The sequence below is a fragment of the Acinonyx jubatus genome, chromosome C2, assembly GCF_027475565.1.
Source record: "Acinonyx jubatus isolate Ajub_Pintada_27869175 chromosome C2, VMU_Ajub_asm_v1.0, whole genome shotgun sequence".
Lineage (NCBI taxonomy): Eukaryota > Metazoa > Chordata > Mammalia > Carnivora > Felidae > Acinonyx > Acinonyx jubatus.
The window spans coordinates 75,079,351-75,096,753 of record NC_069384.1 but is presented as its reverse complement, the minus strand read 5'-3'; positions in this window follow the sequence as shown (position 1 = coordinate 75,096,753).

Below are 17,403 nucleotides of genomic sequence, written 5' to 3'. Positions count from 1 at the left end.
TGAGTTACAGAATTGTCAGGGAGTTCATCCCATTGTTCAGCTGTTCACTAATCATATGCCAAAGGGGTCCTATATTATCCCCACAGAGTAACAAGCATAAAGATTGTTTGTATGTGAGCAATTGTGTCAATTTCTTGAAGTTTACTTTAAGTTGTCTAGTTTAGGCAAGGAACAAACGTTCAAAGATAATTAATCATGACTAGAATTTAACATCCATAAAGGTGTGTTATTGAAACATAATTTTCCTCTCTAACATCACCCTCATTCCCAAAGATAGCCAAATTGAGACTAATTCATTTGAAAAACAGTCCGATTTTAACAAACTTGGCCTAGTTTTTGCATAAGCTCATCAAGAATAGTTCTAGACCATATAGATTCTTTAAAATTTGCTTTGCTGGAACTTTTTATAAGGAATCTGTAGATGGAACTTTTAATAAACTCTCAAGGCCAGAAGCCAAACCAAATACTTGCCACAAGACATGCCTGCAATACCTGTAGATTTGGGTGAATTCTTCTTCTTGAGGTTTCCAGAATATTTTGAGGTTTCCTTCCCTGCGAGGAAGTGACATTCTTTGCTCACCTGGTAAGGTTGCTGGGAACTCTGTAAGCAAGGTATCAGGCCAATCAAGGGGCTTTATTGGATCCATAAAGTCAACCTTAACCTTTGTTCCTTAAAGCTGTCTAGTCATATCTGAGTCTATGCATGTCCCTCTCAAAAATGAATTCCAGTCAAAGCCTTGGTAATAAAGTTTCCAATGGAGTCCTGTTACAAGAAGATCATAGTCTCATTGAAGTTATGCAAACAATCATAATTGCCATGAAAGAAAGAACATCCATTGAAATCTTCTGAATTTGGGGGAGGGTTCAGGTAGGGAGAAAAGTTAAATGCTTCAATTTGTTCACAAAAGATGTCTCCTCATATTTCTGTAAGTCATAGATATCTTAAGAAAAAGTTTTCTTAAATATGGAAGAGCAAACATTAGAGAACCAGCAATGTTTTAAATGAGAGTCAAAAAACTATCATCATCTTAATATATTCAGTCTCATGCTACTAATTCTTGTTCTGTTTGAATGGCATTTTTCATTATTTCTGGAAATTTTTACTCAGCTTAGTTTTATGATCTTAAAGGTATCAGAAACCTGTTTTGTCAAAAATTCTTTTCATGAATCTCCTTGAAGACAAAACACATTTTGTAAGAGCATCAGAACAAGAAGTATAAATGACAAAAGACTCAAAGATGGACATGGTTAAAGATCTAATAAGAGATCATTATAGTGCAGTTGATAAGGAAATATGGTTATTTCTGTGACACATAACATTTCAATAATTCAAGTGATGACCTTATACCAGGACATATTAGAAACATTAGGAATTGCATGTAATTTCTAAAATGGTTAAAGCATTTACTCATACAATATAACCCATTTTATCATCATTTGTTTGACAATACTTCCCATGTACTTTAGCATACCAAATAAACAAGCTCAATTAGTCAAAATGATTTCATTTAGAATTTGAATCTTGGGAATTTTGTTTTAAAAAACCTTAGAAAGTTATAAAGCACATGCCTAAATAGGATTACAGATCATTTACAAAACTTAAAACTTAATTATTTCTTTAAGGTGGCAGTAAGAGATTCCAAAAGCAAATACATAGGGTTATATAGTGATTAGCAAAACTTGGCTGCTTTAATATTGAGAAATTTTAGTTCTCTTAAGTAACCAAAGACCCGATAAAGACAAAACAGAGCAACTTAGGTTTTCAGCACAAAGAAAAGAATTAACTTTGTTTATAATCTCTTATCAAGTATAAACCAACAATCCAAGAAAAATTTGTCTTTTTAACAGAGAGTAAAGTAGAATTGTAATCTTATCCCGATTTACTTTTAAAATACATTCATTTTGACTTAGTCTTGACCACACATAAAATTCTTTTCTAAAGTTTCCCTTCACAAACCTTCTACAACCTTCTTTTGCATTCAGATTTTGTCCTAAGCCTTTTCTCTCTATAGAACTGGTCTCCATTTTAGGAGAAAATTACCGTCTTTTCCTTCAACAAAAATGTTATTTTCATTTCTTCTACCTTTCTACACATCTCCTACTTTCCCACATACAGAGTTGCTTTCCTTATTATTTCCATCAGGCTTAATTATATTTAACAGAATTTTAACTCTTAGAAACCTTAATCTCCAGTGAAAATTATGTATAACCAATTGTAAACTGTCTATTACACCAGGATTCTTTATTATTTTTTTAATTGATTTTAATTTTTTTATGTTTTTATTTTATTTTTGAGAGAGAGAGACAGAGTATAAGTGGGGGAGACTCAGAGAGAGAGGGAGACACAGAATCTGCAGCAAGCTCCAGGCTCTGAGCTGTTGGCACAGAGCTTGACACTTGACGTGGGACTCAAACTCATGGACTGCAAGACCATGACCTGAGCTAAAGCTGGACACTTAACTGACTGAGCCAACTGACACCCCAATTTACACCAGGATTCTTTAGATAGCAAAACATTTCATAATTTTTAGGAACATGAATTTTTCATGGTATAACCTTTCCATAAGGCACAAAGCATGTTTTCCAACATATCCAAGAATCTTTAGTTACTCTTCAATAAGAAGTCAAAAGCAATAATTCTTATGTTTACTAATTAATGTTCAGTATTTTATCTTATTTGGGAAAGACTTATATACCCAATGAATGCAACCAAGTTTATTATATGACTTAGCAAAACTTCAAAGTTTCAGGTTACCAAAGATTTTGATAGCTATCTTAACAATTACCCATGTGAATTTTATGAGACAAAAATAACTCGTATTTTAAGCCATCTTTTGCTGACAAATTGCAACAGAAATAACATGAGCTTTTCTGACCTTTAGCAAACCTTGGTTGAATAAAAGTTTTATATTTAATATAGATAACTCTAAAAACATGTCTATTTGAGTTACACCAATGAACTTGTTAGCTTTAATACTGAATCTATTGCACCTGCGTCCACTAAAAGTCAACCAATTTGTTCCCCACTATCAGTTTTACTTGGGGTACCTGTGGGGAAATCAAAGTGGGCAGTTTAAGTCCAGGGGGGGGCCCTGGGCCCCTTCATGCTGATTTAGAGATGCTTCACTTTGAACTGCATAAGGAGGTGGCCTAACAATTTGAGGTGCTTTTTGCTCTTCAATAGTGAGGGAGGGAGGAGCAGGAGCCAATGTGCCTGAGGGCACCAGGGATAGCATAGGAGTTGGTTATGTGAACCTAGCCCATGGTGGCTCAGAGACAGAAGGGGGAGATGGTGGTGGAGGGGGGCAGGCGTGCTGCCAAGAAGGCTGGAGGCGGATTTAAAGTTTGAACTAACATTCCTTTATCTCTGTCTCCTGTCTCTTCTCTTTGCAAAACAGGCTTTTTCTCTGACTGCATTTTAGCCCTCTGTACCCTCTCTTCAAAGTATGTTCAAGTGGACTTGCTTTGGAAACAGAGGAGTATACCTCGTCTTCCTAGGCAAAAGTTCAGAAAGAAGACAAAACAAACAAAATTATGACTGGGTGAAGCTATGAGCATTTTTTTTTTCCTAAGCTAGGGGGCTTCACCGATATCCATAGGCCAGCTGGTGTTTTAATAAAAAAAAAAAAAAATCATCCTTTACTTAGTCCTGGCCTTCTGGCTATATTCTTTCCATTCATTCAAAATGTGGCCCAACAGGCTGTTGTGGGAGACAGAGATAGGACTTCCCATCATACACAAACTGAACACAGCACAACTCACACACCAAAGCAGATCTTTTCCAAATTCCAAATACAGTGATTGTTACTCAGGTCCCTTTCACTTTCTCCCAAAAGCCACAAATGAGAAACTTGTGTCAGTGTGCACTCCGACGTTCTTAACCAGTCCAGAATCTCCTCGGCTTCCCCTAAAGCTCCTTTCCTTTCCACTCAAACCAAAAAGTGCAACTGGCAGCTGGCACCACTCGAGAATCAGAGGGAGTTTCCCCAAGACAAAAACAGTCTCTGCAACTACAGAGTCAATCTCCCCAGTTTCCCTTTCTAGGCTACTACCTCGCCCAGCTTGTCTCTGGTGACCATCAGAATACTAGCCTGGGAGTGGATAGTAAGCTTTGGACTGCTGCTGGGCTGACTGCGTTAGCTGCCCAGCACTGGAATGTTGGGTCTCCTGGCGGGCTAGCCAAATTTGTTACTGGAAATCCAAGTTTGTCTGCCAGTTGCTCCAAAGGCCAACTCTCAAGAGATGAGTTTTGACTGGAAAGGAATATGAATTTTATTCAGGAGGCCGCCCACTTAGGGAGATGCAGACTATTGTCCAAATCCCAACTTCCATGTTTCTGACTGCCTCAGAGACTTTTAAAGGGGTTTAATGAGTTAAGGGAATGCAGGGGTCTGTAATATTCCTTGATTACATGCAGACTCAATGATGTCAGCTACAGAGTTATCTCTGTGAGGTGCTCAGAGGTTGTGCAAGAAGTTCTAGTTCCTTGGTGTCTGGGATGAGGGGGTTGTAGGTAGGTCTGGTTCCTTGGTACCCTTGGGTTGTGCAAGAGTACTCTGTTCCTTCAGCAAAGGAGGGCAACGTCTACAAATGCACAATAGGAGGCCAGTGAAGTCATTTGTGTGACCTAAAAAAAGAAAAGTACTTTGCTAAAAATTGCTGGGCTACTCAGAAAGCTAAGAGGGCTTCACATAGACTTGCTGGCTTCTGTGGCCCAGCAATATTCTGGTCTTTTATTCCCCGAGGCCAGTGGTCTGCAAGTCTCAAAGAAAATAAATTAGTTTTATTACCCATCAAAGGCCTAAGTCATCCATAACTTGAAGCAATAACCCTTAAGATCGTTACAGCGCTTGCTGTTACACCTTCACATGAATTTTTCTCTCAATATGTTCTTTTTTTCTTTTTTTTTGTTTGATTAATCTTTTTTTAAATTCCTTTATTTAAGTTCAAGTTAGTTAACACACAGTGTAGTCTTGTTTTCAGGATTAGAACCCAGTGACTCATCTCTTAGATATAACACTCAGTGTTCATCCCAACAAGTGCCCTCTTTAATGCCCATCGCTCATTTAGCTCATCCCCTCCCCCACCTCCCCTTCAGCAACCCTCAGTTTGTTCTCTGTATTTAAGCGTACCTTATGGCTTGCCTCCCTCTCTGTTTTTATCTTATTTTTCTTTCAATATGTTTATAATTTACCTTTACATTTCTGTTTGCACTTATTTTTCTTTCTCTTATCTTTCTTTCTTTCTTTGTTTCTTCTTTCTTTCTTTCTTTTTTGCCTACCAAAATAATTTACTATTTCTTTCCAGGCACAACTTCTTCCACTCAATCTTCCCCCTTCCATTATATCCTTTATGGATGTCTTAATTCTTCACTTCTTTATCCTCAGTATGTATTTAAATAATTTGGTTTTGGCCTTGAAGAGTATGATTGCTCTTTTGGTGTTGTCTCCAAAGTGAATGTTCACAAATGCCAGGTAGATGGAGAAATATAAAGCGCGTTATCAATTGTTTCACAACAGTGAAAGAATAGATTGTGGTAGCTGGTTAATGAAAGCTTCAGGGATAGCAGTCCTGCTGGTAGCATTAACTCTGTACCTCTAATCTTTTCTGATAAGCATGCCTTACAGGGAGATAAGAGAAATCAAAGACTGCCTTTTCAACCATGTAGTTTTGAAGGCGGCTAGTGAAGTTCCTGGTAGATGCCATTTTAAGTCCCTTCCAGATAAAAAGTCTGAGCCTCAAAATCAAATGTTTCTTCCCTATTCCCTCAGGCTCCTTGTCAAACCCTCTGACTGACTGAACACACCAAGCTTCACAAATTAAAACAAAATCTTTTAACTATGAAAAGATCAATGAACATGTTACCTGGAGAGCAGGTGTGTTTTTGTGGATATGAACTGACTAACATAGCCAGTGCAACTTGACTTCACTTTATGCATTAAGTGCGATCCTGAAAAAGATTAATGAACATGAATATTTATGGTGTGAATCATATTTTGTCATACGATTGCACTGTGAAAGCCAAATACAAAGGTGAAAGAAGATTAGAAGCCAAATTTAAATATCATACCATGCAATTTTAAAAAGTCTGGCTCTGATAATTTGCAATCAATGTATATTTATTTCTGTCATGTTAGCCCACAAAAAACAATCATGAACAGTCTACATTATCTTTGGCCATTCGTTAGTGGATACATAGTAAAATAAATTGTTCTGTTATAGATCATCAAGAATTCACTCTAGTTCCAGGAAACAAGGACAACTTAAATAACTTAAATAATAATTCCTGGAAGTTCAATAGACTGTCAAGTATACAATATGAATATTTTACATTACTATATGTCCACGCCTGGAATACCAAGTCCATAAGTAGGTAAAGTCAATCACCAAAAGGCCCTAATTACAAAGCAAGTTCTTATAAGACATTGTGAGACAATCACATAAATAATATTTTGGCAAAGAATTTTGAGAAATAATATTTCTGGGAAAATGAGGAAGATAAGCAGCCTAAGTATAGCAAAAAAAAAAAAAAAAAAAACCCAAAGCAAGTAGCTTAATTAATCTTTTCTTCATAATCGTAATAGCTTTTTTTTACCCCAAATGATTTCAGGACCTTCAAATATTAACTTCATTACCTTAACTTTTAAAAAGTTGTTAATATCTTTTACAATTGTTTAAAAGGATACCACAGGGTCAAAATGGTGTCACTTAGGCCAAATCACCAAATCTGGACTTAATACTTAACCTACTCAGTGTGTCAGTCTCCCCCAGAAATGTAGTCTTAAACAGTCAGTCAGAAATTTTCTGATCAGCATCAGTGAGGTCATCTGTCACAGGGGCCTCCCCACCCCCAAGGGAAGATGAGGTAACCTGCAAAATAAGACCTCCAGCTCTTTCCCATATGGGAATTAAATCCATCTAGCCTGAAACAACTCTTTCTTCTCTTTTCTCATAACTTCTTGCCCTAGTTTCCTTCCTATAAAAACCTTCCATTTTGTACAGCCCCTTGGAGCTCCCCTCTACTTGCTGGATGGGGTGCTGCCTGATTCATGAGTCACTAAAAAAAGCCAATCAGATCTTCACATTTACTCAATTGAGTTTTGTTTTTTAACCGATTCTATTCTTTTCTAATTCATTAATTCATTGATTAATTGATTTCTTAATTTGAAATAGGTGGCAATGGTGCTAGTTAAATAGTCCAGGAAGATGTAATGAGATCAAAGTTGGAGGAAACAAGACAGATGGAAAGCAGAAATAATTAAAATGAAATTGAGATAGAATTAGAACTTGATGATACACGTCACAGAAGGAGATGGAAAAGAGGAGAGTGACTTCTCAATTTCAAGTTAGGTGCTTAGATGGAGTGTTTTACAACAGTTGATTGGTTTATCTTTTTAAAGAACTTTTTATCTTAGAACAGTTTTAGACTCACAAAAATTGTGAGGAGAGTCTGAAGTTCCCATGTACCCATACCCACTTGCCTCTATTAGTAATATCTTACATTAGTATGGCATATTTGGTTAGAATTATTAAACAAATATTGATCATTTTCAGTAAACTCCATACTTTCCTCAGATTTCCTCAGGTTTTTACCTTAATGCCTGTTTTCTGTTCCAGGATTCTATGTGGGGTTTAAGGCCACAATTAACTGTCATGTCTCCTCAAGTTCCTCTTTGGTATGTCAGCTTCTCAGTCTTTCCTTGTGTTTGAGACCTGACAGTGAGAGGTGTAGTGTGATCAGTTTTGTAGAATGTTGGGATTTTTCAGATTTTTTTTTTTTCTAATGGTTATACTGAAGTTATGGGCTTTTGACAGGAAGACAGATATTTGCACACTTAACATTGCTAAGATGGCGATACTGCCCAAATTTATCGATAGGTTCAATGTAAACCCAATTAAAATCTCAGAAGGATTTTGTTTTTAGAAATTAACATGTTCACTTCTATATTCTGGAAAAGGTAAAACTATTAGTCTGCCAGCTGCTGAAGGTGAGGATGGAGGATGGAGATAGTGGGAAAAAAAGGGTCACAGGGGAACTTAAACGTGTGATATAAATGTTCTAATTGAATCTTGATTGTGGTGGTAATTACACCACTGTGGATATCTGTCAAAACTCATCGTAGCATGCAGTTAAAATGGGTAAATGTTATTGTATGCAAAGTATACTAAAAGAAGGCTGATTTCAAAATTTTAAGATGGTATGTTCAAATTTATCTCGCTTAAACATTTTAACAAAAAGCCATAGAAAGAACAATGGGTTGGCAAGCAGAGGAAGAAAAGAAGAGAGTGTGGTAGAAAGTAGAAAGGCAATCTACATGAAGCTCTACTGTGTGTAAAACATCCATGACGTTTTTCATGTTTTTTCCTTAACTTCTCACAAAATCTCTTTTAGAAATGAAGATTTGATAGCTGTTGAATTAATTACATAAAGCCATTCTTAAATCAGGAATTTGCACACAAGGTCTAGAGTGTTTCTAGAGCTTCTACTCTGGACTGTCCTCTATGTTATTTCTCTTTCTTGCAGAACAGAATTCCTGACCTGGCTGTGAACCCTTAACCTCTGTGAAAATGTTCACATGTCACATAATCTCTCTGAGCATATTCCATTGTCTGTAAAGTGAAGTCAAAATTTACTAAACTTACAAGGTTGCTGTTAAGGAACAAAGAAATTCATGCATGTGGTGCTTTATGACTAACTGTGAAGTATTAAATACAATTGTTTTGATTGCTTTTTCATTTTTTTACTATTATGAATTATTAGAATTTAAATTCTGAATATCATTATTCAATCAATGAGCACTCAGATCACTGGTATATCAGAAACTACTGTTGAGAGTCAACATTTTGACATGTTCAGAAAACAGCCCTGCCATATTAAACAGGTGCTATTTAGGCAAATCTAAGTTCAGCCGTGTAATCAAAATGCAAGAGCATAGAAGAAAGGATGGGGAATGTCAAATACTGCCCCCCTTCCCCAGAACCACAGAACAAGGACCCAGGAAAAATAAAGCTGTTCAGAGGCATGTGACTGCATGGATATCAGCCCCTTCTTGGCAGCAGTGTCTGGAGGAATTTGTCAACACTATGTACTTTTCTTACTTTATTTACCTGAATCAAAGGATAAAGCCTGCATACATTTATCAACACAGAAGTTCATCCAGATACAAACATCAATAAATCTCAAGGGAGGAAAAAAACTTTTACTGAAAAAGTTCTTGTCCTTTGTTTTCTTTCTTTCTTTTTTTTTTAATTAAAGATTTGTGTGCCATTGCTTTTGCATTTACAACTCCAACACTAAAAAATAAATCTCAGAATATAATAGTGATGATGGCTGAACTCTGGTCAGTGGTGAACAGAAACGAAGAAAACAAAAGGTGGATCTGTGACTGCTGAGTTAGCTGTTTGTTCTTGCCTTTGGAATAGTACAATCTGGACACACATTTACCAAGGCATTTTAAAGGTCCCCTCTGTTTGACTAAAGCTGTAGACAGGCTTCTTCCTAACTATAGAGTCTTAGCTTCCCTTTTCTTGGAACATTTCCATTAGAAAACTTGCCATTGTAGATTCTTTCTCTGCCTTTTTGAGATGCAAGTCTTCTCCCAGCTTCTTCCCTTTTAGACATAATCTTTAAGAAAGATAGGGCCTCTGCCTCCCAGTCTTAGTGGAGAAGATAGGAGCCTAACTTCAGTAAGAGTCAATTAGCAAACACAGCCTAATCACACTGAGCAATCTTCCCCCTAAAGTGTCTAGTACTTTTCCATTGGTGCACCCCAGTGTTTAAAAATCCTCCAGCCTTTTGTTTCAGCGGAATTAAGGTCAGTCTCTCTCCCCAGTTGCAATAACCTTGACCCCTATTATAACAGTTTCAAAGAAAGTCTTCCTTACCATTTTAACAAGTATCCAGTGCAATTTTTCTTTACCAACAAACACACGCAAACTATTTATGTATGATGATAATGTGCAGCCATGCAAAGCATTTCTGTTTGCAAACTGATTTTGAACTAGTGTATCCTTATAGCACCGTAAGACAAAATTAATATCCCTGTGTTCAAGAAAATGAGCCTAATATTCATAGAAATTAATTTTTGGCTAATGTTCCATTTGTTAATTGAGGAACCTAAAGCTTGAACCCAAAGCATTTGTTACCAGGTATAGCGCTCTTCCAACAGCTTATCTCACCAACAGCTTTGCTCTAAGAAACATCTCAGCAATGTTATGTTCTGCAAAAATATGCAGATATTTATGACATTTACTGAGTTATCAAGACTTCCTGAGGGAAAGGGGGATTGATTTTGAAATCTGAAAACAAACTTATTCGGTGGTGCAACATCATGGCTGAATAGATAGAGGACATTGTGTTATTACCATTACAGTGCTATTGAGTTTAACATTAATGATTATTAATGGCATCATGCTTAACTTATTGTGTTATATTAATATTAGTAAATGTGTACCATTACATTACATTATACACACCATTTTGTAGTCTCATGGAGACTTTTGGTAGAAAAAGCCACTAGCCTTTTATTCAACCAGAAGCAGAACTAAAACTAATTATAAACATTTTCACTAAAAATGTTTAAACAATATATTCCTTCCTTATGCAATATCTTTCTCTCTGTTACTCAAATAATAAAAAGTACAAGAGTTTTAAAAAATGTAATTTGTCTTCCCTCCCCCACTGAATCCTCAATGTAGAATTAGTTAAAACATTGTAGAATTAGTTAAAACATGATTTTTGGAGGGCATCTCTAGTCTTGATAATAAATGAATGTGGAGCTGCTAAAACTCATGGTGTGAGTCTTTATCATACATATGTACAGGACCAGAACGGTTTGGATAATTATGAGATTATCTGCCAGTGTCTGAAGAGAACTAGGAGACAGACACAGAAAAAGTAGGGCTATTTGATCAGCATCTGCAATTTAATGAAGTGACTATCTCATCCCGTCTCTCTGTCTTGAATGCTGAAATTTCAGACACTACCTTAATAGAAAGCATATCTAAAATCTTCATTTTGGTAATTTAGACAGAATCTATGCTGAGGAAAGTACCCAAAATGGAATATGTGAGGGAAGTGCAAATATATACACATATATAGATATACAAAAAACATTAAGCTGCTTTCAGGCATATCCTAAGAATTGAATATTCAGACTAATAAAGTATTCTGATTACTTGAGAATAACTGTGTATGCCAGATCTACGTTGCCTATTTTTCAAATAGAAACATTTTTCTTTATGGTTTTGAACTTACTTGGCATAGTACTTGCCATTAGAAGCTACCATAAGATTTTTTGGTGCCAAGGGTCAACATACAAAGGATTGGTCATTGTCCTGTAAATGTGAAAAATTAATATGAAGAAATATGTTCATATATGAAAGATTGCTTAATGGAATATTAGAGTCATGCTTTTTGGTATCCAGTTATAATAACTGCCAATTCCAATTATTTCAAAGAATATTATGGAAGTCTTTTTAAAAACTAACATGAAAAATTATGACCAATTAGGGGCACCTGGCTGGCTCAGTTGGTAGAACCACACAACTCTTGATCTTAGGGTTGTGAGTTTGAGCCCCACGTTGGGTATAGAGATTACTTTAAAAATATAAGACAAATGACATTTAAAGCTGAGAAATCACAGGCTGGAGTGTTTTCAGAAGTCCTAGGAGACAGGGTACTTTGGCAAGGAGGCTATTATCAAACAGATAATAGCTTCTTGAGAGCAGGACTCTTGTCTTATTTATCTCTTTATTCTCCTAAATTGCTTAACATGAGGCCTCATACAAAGTAAATGGCAGTAAGTGTTAAGTTGGCCATGTTAGACTTTTAAAGACAGGAATTTTTCATCTAAATATGAGTTGTTGAAGTGTTAGGTAAGTCTAATATTAGCAGGAATTTGGTTGTTACAGAATAAAAACCCACTTTGACTTCATATAAAGCTTACTGTCCACTTTACTTAATTCCTTCAAGCACTTCCTCCAGATTCCGTCTCGTATACTGAAATCCCCACAGCAGCAGGGCCTCTGCAGTATGTCAAATAATTAGTAGATTTGGGACTTCACCTATAGCAGTTACAAAAGGTATTTAGTGCTTCTCTTCAATCCCTCAAATGACAAAGGCAAAACTGAACTCCTGAGCGATGTTACCAAGACACTAACACAAAGGAAAGTAATTATAATCTGCCATCTTCTGTGTTACTCTTTCTGACCAAAGCAGGTGCCCCTTCTGTGCACCTTTAGCAAGAACTTGTTGTCGCTCACAACATCTCAGTTCAAGTTTTTAGGAGCCAAGATACAGGTATCTTCAAGTATCTTTCTGATACAGGGATTTCTAGAAACTCAAAAGGACAGAAATTCCACAGTAAATTTCTGCAGAGTAGGGAGAAACATGATTTTGTTTCTCCAGTTCAATACAATATGAACACAGAACTAGATGAGAGAATGCCTGACAGTTATTCACATGACCTTTAGGGCAAATCTCATTTTCTCAGACACTTTTCATAAAAATGCCCAATGTTCTTGGAGTCAGTGATTCCATAGGAATCATCTTTAGTGGACATCTTGGCATTTCTCTTCTGCCTGGAAACTTAGAGTGCAAAAACTTTTGAAAAGGAGGGGATGGAAAAGGAATCAACTTCCAGGCTGAGAATGGAGGGTTGGGAGAAAATAGAGTGATTGTGTCATTTTTATCTATAAATTTCTCTCATTCATGAACATAATATTATATATATTTTTTAATTTTTTAACATTTATTTATTATTGAGAGACAGAGAGAGACAGAGCATGAGCAGGGGAGGGACAGAGAAAGAGGGAGACACAGAATCTGAAGCAGGCTCCAGGCCTTGAGCTGTCAGCCCAGAGCCCGATGTGGGGATCGAACTGACAAAGTGCCATATCATGACCTGAGCTGAAGTTGGACGTTTGACTGAGCCACCCAGGTGCCCCAATACTAAAATTTTTGAAAAAAGTTTATCTTTAACCAGGTAGAAATAGCCTGATTTAATTAGTAAATGAACTTACAGAGGCTAATGTTCTCTGTCCTTAGCTTAGAGGTACTATTTGGAAGATCAGTGGGAGAAGCCTCAGCTCAATGATGTCCTAGAAGATTAGTGACACCCAGGCACACTAGCTGAGCTAAACAACCTTTTCTTTTGCTGTGACAATTTATTCCCCCAATGCAATCATCTCCTGCAGTTGAAGAGAATGTTTATTTTAAAGAATGAAAAAGAGGAAAAAGATCTACAGATATACATACACTTTCAAATGATCACTTCTTTGGGGCAATAAAAAAAGTCTATTACCTAGAAAATGTCAAGTTTATTAATATATTCACATTTGAATTATAGTAGGAAAGTTAATAAAGTAGGGGAAATGTTACCATGTTAAATTTGTTTTCACATTTAGCCTAGAAGAAAGAAGGAAGTTGGAAAATACAATAAAATATGAACAAAAGGGCACCTGGATGGCTCAGTTCCGTTAGGTGTCTGGCTCTTGATTTCAGCTCAGGTCATGATCTCCCGATTCATGGGATCGAGTCCTACCATAGGATTCTCTGCTGACAGCACTGAGCCTGACTGGGATTCTCTCTCTCCCTCTCTGCCCCTCCCTTGCTCTTGTGCGTGTGTGCTCTCTCTCAAAATAGACAGTTTTTAAAAAATTATGAGCAAGCACTAAGTAAACAGCAGAAGATCATGGTAAAACATTAGTAATACCATCTCATATTTATTGATATATCAATTTAGAGTATGAGTTGCATACTTTGTGACACTGTCAGGACAGGTAACATAAAGTCCCCTTCTTACTGATGATGGAATTCATAAGGCATAAATATGCAGAGAAATTGTCTTTCCCAATCAGAAATATTCTACACATGGTAATGTAAGTAATTCTTCATGCACTAATAATTGGTTATTACTTTCTCTTCTTTAGCTTACACAACATAATTTAAGAGTATATACACTAGAAACAAAGCACTCTACCTGGAACTCTGGGAGATTGGCAGTGAGCCTCACATGGTCCTTCCAGACATGATAGGAAGGTGTTTACACTGCAATAAGTAATCGTGCCATGTCAAGGTGGTAAGAGCTACACCTGTGTAGATTTTGTGACCCTCCCCCCCCCCCACCCCAGTATGGAGGAGGACTTAACAGAGCAGGCAGAGAGATGTCACCTACAGTTTATGGAGAGAAAGGTAGTAGGTTTTTTTTTTTTTTAATCTTTATTTATTTTTGAGAGAGAGAGAGATAGAGTGCAAGTAGGGAAGGGACAGAGACAAAGAGGGAGACACAGAATCTGAAGGAGGCTCCACTCTCTGAGCTGTCAGTACAGAGCCCGATATGGGCCTCAAACTCAGAAACCACAAGTTCATGCATGACCTGAGCTGGTCAGATGCTCAACCGAGCCACTCAGGCACCCCAGAGACAAAGGTAGCAGTTAAGAAGAAAGAGGTCAGAAATGGTCTCCTTTACCCTAAAACTTAAGTTTTATTTTGTTTTGCTTTCATTTTTTAATGTTTTTTTTTTTTTTGAGAGAGAGAGAGAGCGAGAGCAAGAGAGAGTGCAAGCTAGAGAGGTGCAGAGAGAGAAGGAGAAAGAGAAATCCCAAGCAGGCTCCGCACTGTCAGACCAGTGAACTCACGAATCATGAGTTCATGACCTGAGCTGAAACCAAGAGTCGTATGTTTAACCCACTGAGCCATCCAGGCGCCCTTATTTTGTTTCATTTTTAAAGAAACACCATCAAAAGGGCATTAGCTCAGTCAGTCCCTTCCTCAGTCTTCCATCTTCCAAATACTATCCCCAACCATTTTGGAGGCAGGGAATGGAGTGAGAGGTAGCAATTAGAGTCTGAGAGCACGATGATCTCTGGATCACACTGTGTGGCCACACTCATCTTGTCAGTGCCAGGCTGGGAGGGTTGTGACTGGGGGATTTGGGACAACGGGGCTGGAGATGGCCTACAGAGGGAGCTGGTCGCCAGGCCATAGCCAGGAGAGACCCTATGCTTCTTGAAGATGACATTGTATATATGTGAAGATGACTATTTGGCTTGAGGAAAACAATAGATATAAGAGAAAGTAACTATATGGGATTTGGGTATTTAGCATATACAGCATCCAGCTTTCCGAGGCAGAAGAGAATAACGATTCAGTACACAAGCCTTGAAGCAAGACTGGGGAAATGGTTCCGCCTCTCATGAGGTGTGTGAGTCTGGGAAAATTCTTTTAGCATCCTAAATTTGCTTCATCATCTGCAAAAGCCTTAGAAGATGGTTGTTAAAATTGAATTCATATAAAGCATCTAGTTCCTGGCACATGTGAGTTGTTATTATTTTAAGAGGATCAAGATGATAACATTAAAATATCTCCCCGAAAATAGTCATGAAAGTGGAATCTTATCATTAAAGGTTTGGTAATATACAGACTTCTGATTTTTTACGACTCTGACAGATTTTCTCCCTGGTGACCTCAATTGATTAATTTCCAATTAACCTCAATTGAGATACTAAGAAGGAAGAGTAGGAGGGAAGCCTTAAGTACATAGGGCTTTGTGACTTGCACTTGCTGTTTTTACAAATTGCCCACAATCCTTTATAAATGCGGGGATGTATGTGATTATAGAGTCTTACATCCCCAATATAATTATTTGTTTCTCTGTTTCCTTCACCTACTCTGCAATGTTAAGATCCAATGAGGTTGAAAAAACAAGACTTTTATTGCTGTAAGTTACCTGAATTACATAATTTTTTATTTTCCTCTTTAGAAATAGTGGTAATACATGGGCGCATCCTACCTCTCTTCCTAAGACTACGGAGATGAATAAAATGGAAGCAAGCAGCCCATTTGTTTTCAGCTTTGGTTGTTTTGTTTTGTTTTGTTTTGTTTTCTTTAAAGAGCCATACTTACTTTTGACGGTGCCCTGCTCACTTTCCATGGTTCCAATTGGAAGCAGTGCCGAAACTAACCGACTCCAAGCCACGTCCACATGGGTCTTTCATCCCTGCCCCTGCGATCTTCTTCATTACAGGTCCTTTTTCTGGAATGTTCTATTACAGTCTTTGGAAGTCCAAGTTCAAATGAGAGAAGGCCCTGAATGATTTAAGACTGGTAATTATGAAAAAGAATGTACTCATTTTCCTAAGGCTGCCATAATAAAGTCCCAAATCTGGGTGACTTAAACCAACAGGAATTTATTCTTTCCCAGTTCTGAGAGTTACATGTCTATAATCAAGGTGTCAGCAGGGCCATCCTCCCCCTGAGACTCTGTGTAGAATCCTTCCTTGCTTCTTCCTAGCCTTTGGGGGTGGCTGTAGATTCCTGGCGTTCTTCGGCTGGCAGCTGCACACTCAAACCTCTCTGCCTGTTGTCACCTTCCTGCACGTGTACACCTTCACATGGCATCTTCCTCTTCTTATGACAATACCCAGCATTATTGTATTGGTGCCCACAAATACACCAATACCGGAACGACCTCATCTTAACTTTATTACACCTGCAAAGACATTATTTCCAAATGAGGATACATTTACAGGTACCAGAAGTTAAGACCTCAATACTTCTTTTGCGGGGACAGAATTCAATCAGTACAAGGAATTTTAAAAGTACAATGTTAACGCAAACATTAGATATTTTTCATATGCATATTTCGAAAACTTTGTAAAATAGTGCTTTAAACATAGTAGGTTGTTACAATACGTATGAATTAGGCTTTAATTGACTTTTATCCCCATAGTGATATAAACTACATTATATTACCCTTATATTGTAGAATAAAGCTCTAACTTAAAAAGGATATCTGATCCTGGTGGTGGTTCTAATTATAGAGGGATAAAAAGGATTTTCCTGGAAATCATGGTTAATTTCCTGTTAAATTGAGTACAAAGTGTTGGAGTCAGGAAATTCTAGACTGTTTTTCTTTGTTTTTTGTTTTTGTTTTTGTTTTTTTAATTTCCTAAATCACTGTTTCACCTTTAGAGGCTCTATTGATTTTCTTCATTGTGTCACAGCATTGGAAACAAGTGTTTGCTAGTTACTTATAAAAGTTACCTAAGTAGTCAACTGGGAAGCCAAGTACATTGGTTTAGAAATCAACTTGACCAATTGTCTAGGTTTCTGATTTTAGAGACCTATCTTCATGGAAGGTTTTCTTGCCCTTTCTCACTTTCTCTTCCCTCCATTTGTTAAATGGATGATTTAGAAATACAGGATGTGAAAATTTCTTTCCAGTGCAAAGTGGTTTTTGCTTGTTTATGATGCAGCCTTGTCATCACATAGCATTAGAGAAGTGATCTTAACAAACACACATTCACCACAAAAACACATATTCTTACATCTTAAAGTAGAGGAATACAGATATAATTATGTAAGGATTAAACCCCAGACTTATTTTGTATACTTCCTAA